This window comes from Euprymna scolopes, chromosome 46 (genome assembly GCF_053919585.1).
Source record: "Euprymna scolopes isolate OS-2025 chromosome 46, ASM5391958v1, whole genome shotgun sequence".
In the NCBI taxonomy this organism is placed as follows: domain Eukaryota; kingdom Metazoa; phylum Mollusca; class Cephalopoda; order Sepiida; family Sepiolidae; genus Euprymna; species Euprymna scolopes.
This window is the reverse complement of record NC_136527.1, coordinates 98323050-98337171: the sequence shown is the minus strand read 5'-3', so window position 1 is coordinate 98337171 and position 14122 is coordinate 98323050.

Genomic DNA, 14122 nt, shown 5'->3' with positions numbered 1-14122 from the left:
AAAAACAAAAAAAAAACAATGTGTTTTTTTTTTTTTTTAAAAAAAGGTTTTAAACTTCGGACTTTACAGGTAAATTTCTAAAAAAAGGGATTTTTTGTTTTAAATTTGAATATGTTATTTATTGACCTTTTCTCTTCAATTTGTGATATATAAAACTATTAAACATAAATTAATTATTTACTTTTTAAGAGAAACTTGAAAATGTGTGACACTTACACAAATGGGGGGGGCGTGAATATAAAAAAAAACGTTTGTCTAAAATATTATATTCGGTTCATTGTGAAAAATTTCTAAGTCCAAACAAGAGGGGATGTAGGTATAGATAGGTGACAATCTTATAGACCAAGGCATCTCAGCGTGTATTCAAGTGAAAAATTTCTAAGTCCAAACAACAGGGGCTGTAGGTATATATAAGTGACAATCTTATAGACCAAGGCATCTCAGCGTGTATTCAAGTGAAAAATTTCTAAGTCCAAACAAGAGGGGATGTAGGTATAGATAGGTGACAATCTTATAGACCAAGGCATCTCAGCGTGTATTTAATTGAAAAATTTCTAAGTCCATACAAGAGGGGATGTAGGTATAGATAGGTGACAATCTTATAGACCAAGGCATCTCAGCGTGTATTCAAGTGAAATATTTCTAAGTCCAAACAACAGGGGCTGTAGGTATATATAAGTGACAATCTTATAGACCAAGGCATCTCAGCGTGTATTCAAGTGAAAAATTTCTAAGTCCAAACAAGAGGGGATGTAGGTATAGATAGGTGACAATCTTATAGACCAAGGCATCTCAGCGTGTATTCAAGTGAAAAATTTCTAAGTCCAAACAACAGGGGCTGTAGGTATATATAAGTGACAATCTTATAGACCAAGGCATCTCAGCGTGTATTCAAGTGAAAAATTTCTAAGTCCAAACAACAGGGGATGTAGGTATAGATAGGTGACAATCTTATAGACCAAGGCATCTCAGCGTGTATTTAATTGAAAAATTTCTAAGTCCAAACAAGAGGGGATGTAGGTATAGATAGGTGACAATCTTATAGACCAAGGCATCTCAGCGTGTATTTAATTGAAAAATTTCTAAGTCCAAACAACAGGGGATGTAGGTATAGATAGGTGACAATCTTATAGACCAAGGCATCTCAGCGTGTATTCAAGTGAAAAATTTCTAAGTCCAAACAAGAGGGGATGTAGGTATAGATAGGTGACAATCTTATAGACCAAGGCATCTCAGCGTGTATTCAAGTGAAAAATTTCTAAGTCCAAACAACAGGGGATGTAGGTATATATAAGTGACAATCTTATAGACCAAGGCATCTCAGCGTGTATTCAAGTGAAGAATTTCTAAGTCCAAACAAGAGGGGATGTAGGTATAGATAGGTGACAATCTTATAGACCAAGGCATCTCAGCGTGTATTCAATTGAAAAATTTCTAAGTCCAAACAAGAGGGGATGTAGGTATAGATAGGTGACAATCATATAGACCAAGGCATCTCAGCGTGTATTCAAGTGAAAAATTTCTAAGTCCAAACAAGAGGGGATGTAGGTATAGATAGGTGACAATCTTATAGACCAAGGCATCTCAGCGTGTATTCAATTGAAAAATTTCTAAGTCCAAACAAGAGGGGATGTAGGTATAGATAGGTGACAATCTTATAGACCAAGGCATCTCAGCGTGCATTCAAGTGAAAAATTTCTAAGTCCAAACAAGAGGGGATGTAGGTATAGATAGGTGACAATCTTATAGACCAAGGCATCTCAGCGTGTATTCAATTGAAAAATTTCTAAGTCCAAACAAGAGGGGATGTAGGTATTGATAGAGTGCAATCTTATAGACCAAGGCATCTCAGCGTGTATTCAAGTGAAGAATTTCTAAGTCCAAACAAGAGGGGTTGTAGGTATAGATAGGTGACAATCTTATAGACCAAGGCATCTCAGCGTGTATTCAAGTGAAAAATTTCTAAGTCCAAACAAGAGGGGATGTAGGTATAGATAGGTGACAATCTTATAGACCAAAGCATCTCAGAGTGTATTCAATTGAAAAATTTCTAAGTCCAAACAAGAGGGGATGTAGGTATAGATAGGTGGCAATCTTATAGACCAAGGCATCTCAGCGTGTATTCAAGTGAAAAATTTCTAAGTCCAAAGAACAGGGGATGTAGGTATAGATAGGTGACAATCTTGTAGACCAAGGCATCTCAGCGTGTATTCAAGTGAAAAATTTCTAAGTCCAAACAAGAGGGGATGTAGGTATAGATAGGTGGCAATCTTATAGACCAAAGCATCTCAGAGTGTATTCAATTGAAAAATTTCTAAGTCCAAACAAGAGGGGATGTAGGTATAGATAGGTGACAATCTTATAGACCAAGGCATCTCAGAGTGTATTCAATTGAAAAATTTCTAAGTCCAAACAACAGGGGATGTAGGTATAGATAGGTGGCAATCTTATAGACCAAGGTATCTCAGAGTGTATTCAATTGAAAAATTTCTAAGTCCAAACAACAGGGGATGTAGGTATAGATAGGTGGCAATCTTGTAGACCAAGGCATCTCAGCGTGTATTCAATTGAAAAATTTCCAAGTCCAAACAAGAGGGGATGTAGGTATAGATAGGTGACAATCTTGTAGACCAAGGCATCTCAGCGTGTATTCAAGTGAAAAATTTCTAAGTCCAAACAAGAGGGGATGTAGGTATAGATAGGTTGCAATCTTGTAGACCAAGGCATCTCAGCGTGTATTCAAGTGAAAAATTTCTAAGTCCAAACAAGAGGGGATGTAGGTATAGATAGGTGGCAATCTTATAGACCAAAGCATCTCAGAGTGTATTCAATTGAAAAATTTCTAAGTCCAAACAAGAGGGGATGTAGGTATAGATAGGTGACAATCTTATAGACCAAGGCATCTCAGAGTGTATTCAATTGAAAAATTTCTAAGTCCAAACAAGAGGGGATGTAGGTATAGATAGGTGGCAATCTTATAGACCAAGGCATCTCAGAGTGTATTCAATTGAAAAATTTCTAAGTCCAAACAACAGGGGATGTAGGTATAGATAGGTGGCAATCTTGTAGACCAAGGCATCTCAGCGTGTATTCAATTGAAAAATTTCCAAGTCCAAACAAGAGGGGATGTAGGTATAGATAGGTGACAATCTTGTAGACCAAGGCATCTCAGCGTGTATTCAAGTGAAAAATTTCTAAGTCCAAACAAGAGGGGATGTAGGTATAGATAGGTTGCAATCTTGTAGACCAAGGCATCTCAGCGTGTATTCAAGTGAAAAATTTCTAAGTCCAAACAAGAGGGGATGTAGGTATAGATAGGTGACAATCTTATAGACCAAGGCATCTCAGTGTGTATTCAAGTGAAAAATTTCTAAGTCCAAACAAGAGGGGATGTAGGTATAGATAGGTGACAATCTTGTAGACCAAGGCATCTCAGCGTGTATTCAAGTGAAAAATTTCTAAGTCCAAACAAGAGGGGATGTAGGTATAGATAGGTGACAATCTTATAGACCAAAGCATCTAAGAGTGTATTCAATTGAAAAATTTCTAAGTCCAAACAAGAGGGGATGTAGGTATAGATAGGTGACAATCTTATAGACCAAGGCATCTCAGCGTGTATTCAATTGAAAAATTTCTAAGTCCAAACAACAGGGGATGTAGGTATAGATAGGTGACAATCTTGTAGACCAAAGCATCTCAGCGTGTATTCAATTGAAAAAATTCTAAGTCCAAACAAGAGGGGATGTAGGTATAGATAGGTGACAATCTTATAGACCAAAGCATCTCAGAGTGTATTCAATTGAAAAATTTCTAAGTCCAAACAAGAGGGGATGTAGGTATTGATAGAGTGCAATCTTATAGACCAAGGCATCTCAGCGTGTATTCAATTGAAAAATTTCTAAGTCCAAACAAGAGGGGATGTAGGTATAGATAGGTGACAATCTTGTAGACCAAAGCATCTCAGAGTGTATTCAATTGAAAAAATTCTAAGTCCAAACAAGAGGGGATGTAGGTATAGATAGGTGACAATCTTGTAGACCAAAGCATCTCAGAGTGTATTCAATTGAAAAATTTCTAAGTCCAAACAAGAGGGGATGTAGGTATAGATAGGTGACAATCTTATAGACCAAGGCATCTCAGCGTGTATTCAATTGAAAAATTTCTAAGTCCAAACAAGAGGGGATGTAGGTATAGATAGGTGACAATCTTATAGACCAAGGCATCTCAGCGTGTATTCAATTGAAAAAATTCTAAGTCCAAACAAGAGGGGATGTAGGTATAGATAGGTGACAATCTTGTAGACCAAAGCATCTCAGAGTGTATTCAATTGAAAAAATTCTAAGTCCAAACAAGAGGGGATGTAGGTATAGATAGGTGACAATCTTGTAGACCAAAGCATCTCAGAGTGTATTCAATTGAAAAAATTCTAAGTCAAAACAAGAGGGGATGTAGGTATAGATAGGTGACAATCTTATAGACCAAGGCATCTCAGCGTGTATTCAATTGAAAAATTTCTAAGTCCAAACAAGAGGGGATGTAGGTATAGATAGGTGACAATCTTATAGACCAAAGCATCTCAGAGTGTATTCAATTGAAAAATTTCTAAGTCCAAACAAGAGGGGATGTAGGTATAGATAGGTGACAATCTTGTAGACCAAAGCATCTCAGAGTGTATTCAATTGAAAAAATTCTAAGTCCAAACAAGAGGGGATGTAGGTATAGATAGGTGACAATCTTATAGACCAAAGCATCTCAGAGTGTATTCAATTGAAAAATTTCTAAGTCCAAACAAGAGGGGATGTAGGTATAGATAGGTGACAATCTTATAGACCAAGGCATCTCAGCGTGTATTCAATTGAAAAAATTGTAAGTCCAAACAAGAGGGGATGTAGGTATAGACAGGTGACATTCTTATAGACCAAGGCATCTCAGCGTGTATTCAATTGAAAAAATTCTAAGTCCAAACAAGGGGGGATGTAGGTATAGATAGGTGACAATCTTATAGACCAAGGCATCTCAGCGTGTATTCAATTGAAAAAATTCTAAGTCCAAACAAGAGGGGATGTAGGTATAGATAGGTGACAATCTTATAGACCAAAGCATCTCAGAGTGTATTCAATTGAAAAATTTCTAAGTCCAAACAAGAGGGGATGTAGGTATAGATAGGTGGCAATCTTATAGACCAAGGCATCTCAGCGTGTATTCAAGTGAAAAATTTCTAAGTCCAAAGAACAGGGGATGTAGGTATAGATAGGTGACAATCTTGTAGACCAAGGCATCTCAGCGTGTATTCAAGTGAAAAATTTCTAAGTCCAAACAAGAGGGGATGTAGGTATAGAAAGGTGGCAATCTTGTAGACCAAGGCATCTCAGCGTGTATTCAAGTGAAAAATTTCTAAGTCCAAACAAGAGGGGATGTAGGTATAGATAGGTGACAATCTTATAGACCAAAGAATCTCAGAGTGTATTCAATTGAAAAAGTTCTAAGTCCAAACAAGAGGGGATGTAGGTATAGATAGGTGGCAATCTTATAGACCAAAGCATCTCAGAGTGTATTCAATTGAAAAAATTCTAAGTCCAAACAAGAGGGGATGTAGGTATAGATAGGTGACAATCTTGTAGACCAAAGCATCTCAGAGTGTATTCAATTGAAAAAATTCTAAGTCCAAACAAGAGGGGATGTAGGTATAGATAGGTGACAATCTTATAGACCAAAGCATCTCAGCGTGTATTCAATTGAAAAATTTCTAAGTCCAAACAAGAGGGGATGTAGGTATAGATAGGTGACAATCTTGTAGACCAAAGCATCTCAGAGTGTATTCAATTGAAAAATTTCCAAGTCCAAACAAGAGGGGATGTAGGTATAGATAGGTGACAATCTTATAGACCAAGGCATCTCAGCGTGTATTCAATTGAAAAATTTCCAAGTCCAAACAAGAGGGGATGTAGGTATAGATAGGTGACAATCTTATAGACCAAGGCATCTCAGCGTGTATTCAAGTGAAAAATTTCTAAGTCCAAACAAGAGGGGATGTAAGTATAGATAGGTGACAATCTTATAGACCAAAGCATCTCAGAGTGTATTCAATTGAAAAAATTCTAAGTCCAAACAAGAGGGGATGTAGGTATAGATAGGTGACAATCTTATAGACCAAGGCATCTCAGAGTGTATTCAATTGAAAAATTTCCAAGTCCAAACAAGAGGGGATGTAGGTATAGATAGGTGACAATCTTATAGACCAAAGCATCTCAGAGTGTATTCAATTGAAAAAATTCTAAGTCCAAACAAGAGGGGATGTAGGTATAGATAGGTGACAATCTTATAGACCAAGGCATCTCAGCGTGTATTCAAGTGAAAAATTTCTAAGTCCAAACAAGAGGGGATGTAAGTATAGATAGGTGACAATCTTATAGACCAAAGCATCTCAGATTGTATTCAATTGAAAAATTTCTAAGTCCAAACAAGAGGGGATGTAGGTATAGATAGGTGACAATCTTATAGACCAAAGCATCTCAGAGTGTATTCAATTGAAAAAATTCTAAGTCCAAACAAGAGGGGATGTAGGTATAGATAGGTGACAATCTTATAGACCAAGGCATCTCAGCGTGTATTCAAGTGAAAAATTTCTAAGTCCAAACAAGAGGGGATGTAGGTATAGATAGGTGACAATCTTATAGACCAAGGCATCTCAGCGTGTATTCAATTGAAAAATTTCTAAGTCCAAACAAGAGGGGATGTAGGTATTGATAGAGTGCAATCTTATAGACCAAGGCATCTCAGCGTGTATTCAAGTGAAAAATTTCTAAGTCCAAACAAGAGGGGATGTAGGTATAGATAGGTGACAATCTTATAGACCAAGGCATCTCAGCGTGTATTCAAGTGAAAAATTTCTAAGTCCAAACAAGAGGGGATGTAGGTATAGATAGGTGACAATCTTATAGACCAAAGCATCTCAGAGTGTATTCAATTGAAAAATTTCTAAGTCCAAACAAGAGGGGATGTAGGTATAGATAGGTGGCAATCTTATAGACCAAGGCATCTCAGTGTGTATTCAAGTGAAAAATTTCTAAGTCCAAACAACAGGGGATGTAGGTATAGATAGGTGACAATCTTGTAGACCAAGGCATCTCAGCGTGTATTCAATTGAAAAATTTCTAAGTCCAAACAAGAGGGGATGTAGGTATAGATAGGTGACAATCATATAGACCAAGGCATCTCAGCGTGTATTCAAGTGAAAAATTTCTAAGTCCAAACAAGAGGGGATGTAGGTATAGATAGGTGACAATCTTATAGACCAAGGCATCTCAGCGTGTATTCAATTGAAAAATTTCTAAGTCCAAACAAGAGGGGATGTAGGTATAGATAGGTGACAATCTTATAGACCAAGGCATCTCAGCGTGCATTCAAGTGAAAAATTTCTAAGTCCAAACAAGAGGGGATGTAGGTATTGATAGAGTGCAATCTTATAGACCAAGGCATCTCAGCGTGTATTCAAGTGAAGAATTTCTAAGTCCAAACAAGAGGGGTTGTAGGTATAGATAGGTGACAATCTTATAGACCAAGGCATCTCAGCGTGTATTCAAGTGAAAAATTTCTAAGTCCAAACAAGAGGGGATGTAGGTATAGATAGGTGACAATCTTATAGACCAAAGCATCTCAGAGTGTATTCAATTGAAAAATTTCTAAGTCCAAACAAGAGGGGATGTAGGTATAGATAGGTGGCAATCTTATAGACCAAGGCATCTCAGCGTGTATTCAAGTGAAAAATTTCTAAGTCCAAAGAACAGGGGATGTAGGTATAGATAGGTGACAATCTTGTAGACCAAGGCATCTCAGCGTGTATTCAAGTGAAAAATTTCTAAGTCCAAACAAGAGGGGATGTAGGTATAGATAGGTGGCAATCTTATAGACCAAAGCATCTCAGAGTGTATTCAATTGAAAAATTTCTAAGTCCAAACAAGAGGGGATGTAGGTATAGATAGGTGACAATCTTATAGACCAAGGCATCTCAGAGTGTATTCAATTGAAAAATTTCTAAGTCCAAACAACAGGGGATGTAGGTATAGATAGGTGGCAATCTTGTAGACCAAGGCATCTCAGCGTGTATTCAATTGAAAAATTTCCAAGTCCAAACAAGAGGGGATGTAGGTATAGATAGGTGACAATCTTGTAGACCAAGGCATCTCAGCGTGTATTCAAGTGAAAAATTTCTAAGTCCAAACAAGAGGGGATGTAGGTATAGATAGGTTGCAATCTTGTAGACCAAGGCATCTCAGCGTGTATTCAAGTGAAAAATTTCTAAGTCCAAACAAGAGGGGATGTAGGTATAGATAGGTGACAATCTTATAGACCAAGGCATCTCAGTGTGTATTCAAGTGAAAAATTTCTAAGTCCAAACAAGAGGGGATGTAGGTATAGATAGGTGACAATCTTGTAGACCAAGGCATCTCAGCGTGTATTCAAGTGAAAAATTTCTAAGTCCAAACAAGAGGGGATGTAGGTATAGATAGGTGACAATCTTATAGACCAAAGCATCTAAGAGTGTATTCAATTGAAAAATTTCTAAGTCCAAACAAGAGGGGATGTAGGTATAGATAGGTGACAATCTTATAGACCAAGGCATCTCAGCGTGTATTCAATTGAAAAATTTCTAAGTCCAAACAACAGGGGATGTAGGTATAGATAGGTGACAATCTTGTAGACCAAAGCATCTCAGCGTGTATTCAATTGAAAAAATTCTAAGTCCAAACAAGAGGGGATGTAGGTATAGATAGGTGACAATCTTATAGACCAAAGCATCTCAGAGTGTATTCAATTGAAAAATTTCTAAGTCCAAACAAGAGGGGATGTAGGTATTGATAGAGTGCAATCTTATAGACCAAGGCATCTCAGCGTGTATTCAATTGAAAAATTTCTAAGTCCAAACAAGAGGGGATGTAGGTATAGATAGGTGACAATCTTGTAGACCAAAGCATCTCAGAGTGTATTCAATTGAAAAAATTCTAAGTCCAAACAAGAGGGGATGTAGGTATAGATAGGTGACAATCTTGTAGACCAAAGCATCTCAGAGTGTATTCAATTGAAAAATTTCTAAGTCCAAACAAGAGGGGATGTAGGTATAGATAGGTGACAATCTTATAGACCAAAGCATCTCAGAGTGTATTCAATTGAAAAATTTCTAAGTCCAAAAAAGAGGGGATGTAGGTATAGATAGGTGACAATCTTATAGACCAAGGCATCTCAGCGTGTATTCAATTGAAAAATTTCTAAGTCCAAACAAGAGGGGATGTAGGTATAGATAGGTGACAATCTTATAGACCAAGGCATCTCAGCGTGTATTCAATTGAAAAATTTCTAAGTCCAAACAAGAGGGGATGTAGGTATAGATAGGTGACAATCTTATAGACCAAGGCATCTCAGCGTGTATTCAATTGAAAAAATTCTAAGTCCAAACAAGAGGGGATGTAGGTATAGATAGGTGACAATCTTGTAGACCAAAGCATCTCAGAGTGTATTCAATTGAAAAAATTCTAAGTCCAAACAAGAGGGGATGTAGGTATAGATAGGTGACAATCTTGTAGACCAAAGCATCTCAGAGTGTATTCAATTGAAAAAATTCTAAGTCAAAACAAGAGGGGATGTAGGTATAGATAGGTGACAATCTTATAGACCAAGGCATCTCAGCGTGTATTCAATTGAAAAATTTCTAAGTCCAAACAAGAGGGGATGTAGGTATAGATAGGTGACAATCTTATAGACCAAAGCATCTCAGAGTGTATTCAATTGAAAAATTTCTAAGTCCAAACAAGAGGGGATGTAGGTATAGATAGGTGACAATCTTGTAGACCAAAGCATCTCAGAGTGTATTCAATTGAAAAAATTCTAAGTCCAAACAAGAGGGGATGTAGGTATAGATAGGTGACAATCTTATAGACCAAAGCATCTCAGAGTGTATTCAATTGAAAAATTTCTAAGTCCAAACAAGAGGGGATGTAGGTATAGATAGGTGACAATCTTATAGACCAAGGCATCTCAGCGTGTATTCAATTGAAAAAATTGTAAGTCCAAACAAGAGGGGATGTAGGTATAGACAGGTGACATTCTTATAGACCAAGGCATCTCAGCGTGTATTCAATTGAAAAAATTCTAAGTCCAAACAAGGGGGGATGTAGGTATAGATAGGTGACAATCTTATAGACCAAGGCATCTCAGCGTGTATTCAATTGAAAAAATTCTAAGTCCAAACAAGAGGGGATGTAGGTATAGATAGGTGACAATCTTATAGACCAAAGCATCTCAGAGTGTATTCAATTGAAAAATTTCTAAGTCCAAACAAGAGGGGATGTAGGTATAGATAGGTGGCAATCTTATAGACCAAGGCATCTCAGCGTGTATTCAAGTGAAAAATTTCTAAGTCCAAAGAACAGGGGATGTAGGTATAGATAGGTGACAATCTTGTAGACCAAGGCATCTCAGCGTGTATTCAAGTGAAAAATTTCTAAGTCCAAACAAGAGGGGATGTAGGTATAGAAAGGTGGCAATCTTGAAGACCAAGGCATCTCAGCGTGTATTCAAGTGAAAAATTTCTAAGTCCAAACAAGAGGGGATGTAGGTATAGATAGGTGACAATCTTATAGACCAAAGAATCTCAGAGTGTATTCAATTGAAAAAGTTCTAAGTCCAAACAAGAGGGGATGTAGGTATAGATAGGTGGCAATCTTATAGACCAAAGCATCTCAGAGTGTATTCAATTGAAAAAATTCTAAGTCCAAACAAGAGGGGATGTAGGTATAGATAGGTGACAATCTTGTAGACCAAAGCATCTCAGAGTGTATTCAATTGAAAAAATTCTAAGTCCAAACAAGAGGGGATGTAGGTATAGATAGGTGACAATCTTATAGACCAAAGCATCTCAGCGTGTATTCAATTGAAAAATTTCTAAGTCCAAACAAGAGGGGATGTAGGTATAGATAGGTGACAATCTTGTAGACCAAAGCATCTCAGAGTGTATTCAATTGAAAAATTTCCAAGTCCAAACAAGAGGGGATGTAGGTATAGATAGGTGACAATCTTATAGACCAAGGCATCTCAGCGTGTATTCAATTGAAAAATTTCCAAGTCCAAACAAGAGGGGATGTAGGTATAGATAGGTGACAATCTTATAGACCAAGGCATCTCAGCGTGTATTCAAGTGAAAAATTTCTAAGTCCAAACAAGAGGGGATGTAAGTATAGATAGGTGACAATCTTATAGACCAAAGCATCTCAGAGTGTATTCAATTGAAAAAATTCTAAGTCCAAACAAGAGGGGATGTAGGTATAGATAGGTGACAATCTTATAGACCAAAGCATCTCAGAGTGTATTCAATTGAAAAAATTCTAAGTCCAAACAAGAGGGGATGTAGGTATAGATAGGTGACAATCTTATAGACCAAGGCATCTCAGCGTGTATTCAAGTGAAAAATTTCTAAGTCCAAACAAGAGGGGATGTAGGTATAGATAGGTGACAATCTTATAGACCAAGGCATCTCAGCGTGTATTCAATTGAAAAATTTCTAAGTCCAAACAAGAGGGGATGTAGGTATTGATAGAGTGCAATCTTATAGACCAAGGCATCTCAGCGTGTATTCAAGTGAAAAATTTCTAAGTCCAAACAAGAGGGGATGTAGGTATAGATAGGTGACAATCTTATAGACCAAGGCATCTCAGCGTGTATTCAAGTGAAAAATTTCTAAGTCCAAACAAGAGGGGATGTAGGTATAGATAGGTGACAATCTTATAGACCAAAGCATCTCAGAGTGTATTCAATTGAAAAATTTCTAAGTCCAAACAAGAGGGGATGTAGGTATAGATAGGTGGCAATCTTATAGACCAAGGCATCTCAGTGTGTATTCAAGTGAAAAATTTCTAAGTCCAAACAACAGGGGATGTAGGTATAGATAGGTGAAAATCTTGTAGACCAAGGCATCTCAGCGTGTATTCAAGTGAAAAATTTCTAAGTCCAAAGAACAGGGGATGTAGGTATAGATAGGTGACAATCTTGTAGACCAAGGCATCTCAGCGTGTATTCAAGTGAAAAATTTCTAAGTCCAAACAAGAGGGGATGTAGGTATAGATAGGTGACAATCTTATAGACCAAGGCATCTCAGAGTGTATTCAATTGAAAAATTTCTAAGTCCAAACAAGAGGGGATGTAGGTATAGATAGGTGGCAATCTTGTAGACCAAGGCATCTCAGCGTGTATTTAATTGAAAAATTTCTAAGTCCAAACAAGAGGGGATGTAGGTATAGATAGGTGACAATCTTATAGACCAAGGCATCTCAGCGTGTATTCAATTGAAAAATTTCTAAGTCCAAACAAGAGGGGATGTAGGTATAGATAGGTGACAATCTTATAGACCAAGGCATCTCAGTGTGTATTCAAGTGAAAAATTTCTAAGTCCAAACAAGAGGGGATGTAGGTATAGATAGGTGACAACCTTATAGACCAAAGCATCTCAGAGTGTATTCAATTGAAAAATTTCTAAGTCCAAACAAGAGGGGATGTAGGTATAGATAGGTGACAATCTTATAGACCAAGGCATCTCAGTGTGTATTCAATTGAAAAATTTCTAAGTCCAAACAACAGGGGATGTAGGTATAGATAGGTGACAATCTTGTAGACCAAAGCATCTCAGAGTGTATTCAATTGAAAAAATTCTAAGTCCAAACAAGAGGGGATGTAGGTATAGATAGGTGACAATCTTATAGACCAAAGCATCTCAGAGTGTATTCAATTGAAAAATTTCTAAGTCCAAACAAGAGGGGATGTAGGTATTGATAGAGTGCAATCTTTTAGACCAAGGCATCTCAGCGTGTATTCAAAACGGGAGTTAGGTACCGGTAAATGAGAAGCTTATCAATCTAGACATGTTGAAATTTATAAGTTCACACATAGTGGATAGCAAGGCGAGGAATAGGGATATAGAATAAGAAAAGAGAGATAGACAGATCTAGATAAATACAGAGGTATAAAGAGAGACAGGCAAGGGAGATACATTTCATGATTCAACTTATATGCTAATAAGAAATAGTTGGTATATCAGGAACACAAGCATTGTATTTACTAGTTAATTTTACATCAGAATACACTTGTAGATTTTATGTAGCTTTTTTTCTATAGGGAACATGCAAATAGCAGACATAACATCTAGACATATAAATATATACATAAAACAATTATAGTTATGAGATATATCTGAACTAATCCAAAAAGACAATAATGATGAATATCATCACTTACCTTGGAAAATTATCCAGGCTGTATGCCTACTCACATTCCATCAAACACCAGAAAATCATGAGCAATTGCTTGGTTGATTTTTTTTATTTTTTTTATTTTTATTTTTTTCATACACATTTGTAATTGTGTCTTGTTTTATCAAGTATTTTTGTAGTTAATCTGTGGTGTTGGGAGAGGTGTTAACATGAATCAATTTTGCTTAACATTTTTTTTATGTATATTTTTTCAGTTTACAGAGTCATTGCAGTACCAAGTCTGACACTGTAATTGCTTGAAAAGTATTGCATTGGGAAGGAATCTTTTTTTTTTTTTTTTTTTTTTGAGGTGTGCAGGAATTTCAGTAGGGGATGTTTCTACTGATTTCAGATTCCAAGACAGCAAATTTGTATTTTATTGTTTGTGCATTCTTTTATCAAGTTTTTACAGATGTTTTTGTGTTATGAAAGTGAAAATGAATGAGTTGCAAAGACATTTACATTTTTGCATTCTTTTTTTAATTCTTCACCTTTTTTGTTTTAATGTCCCAAGAGTGAACCAAGACGGATGAGTCTTATTCAGCAGAGTCGAAAAAAACAGGTTACCTTTGATTGTCCTCAATGGATTTGTCCATAGTATAATGTGTCCAAGTTATTGCCCTAATAAAGTGAGAACCATACCCCAAAACTAATGCAGAACTCTACTTAATTAAATGAGCACTCTCAAAGACAATTTATCTAACATAATTTTGAAATATGTTTTATAAAGTTACCATAGAGCTCTCAAATATATTAGGCACTCAAATAGGAAATTTGTTTCAAATACTTGTCATATATATATATATATATATATATATATATATATA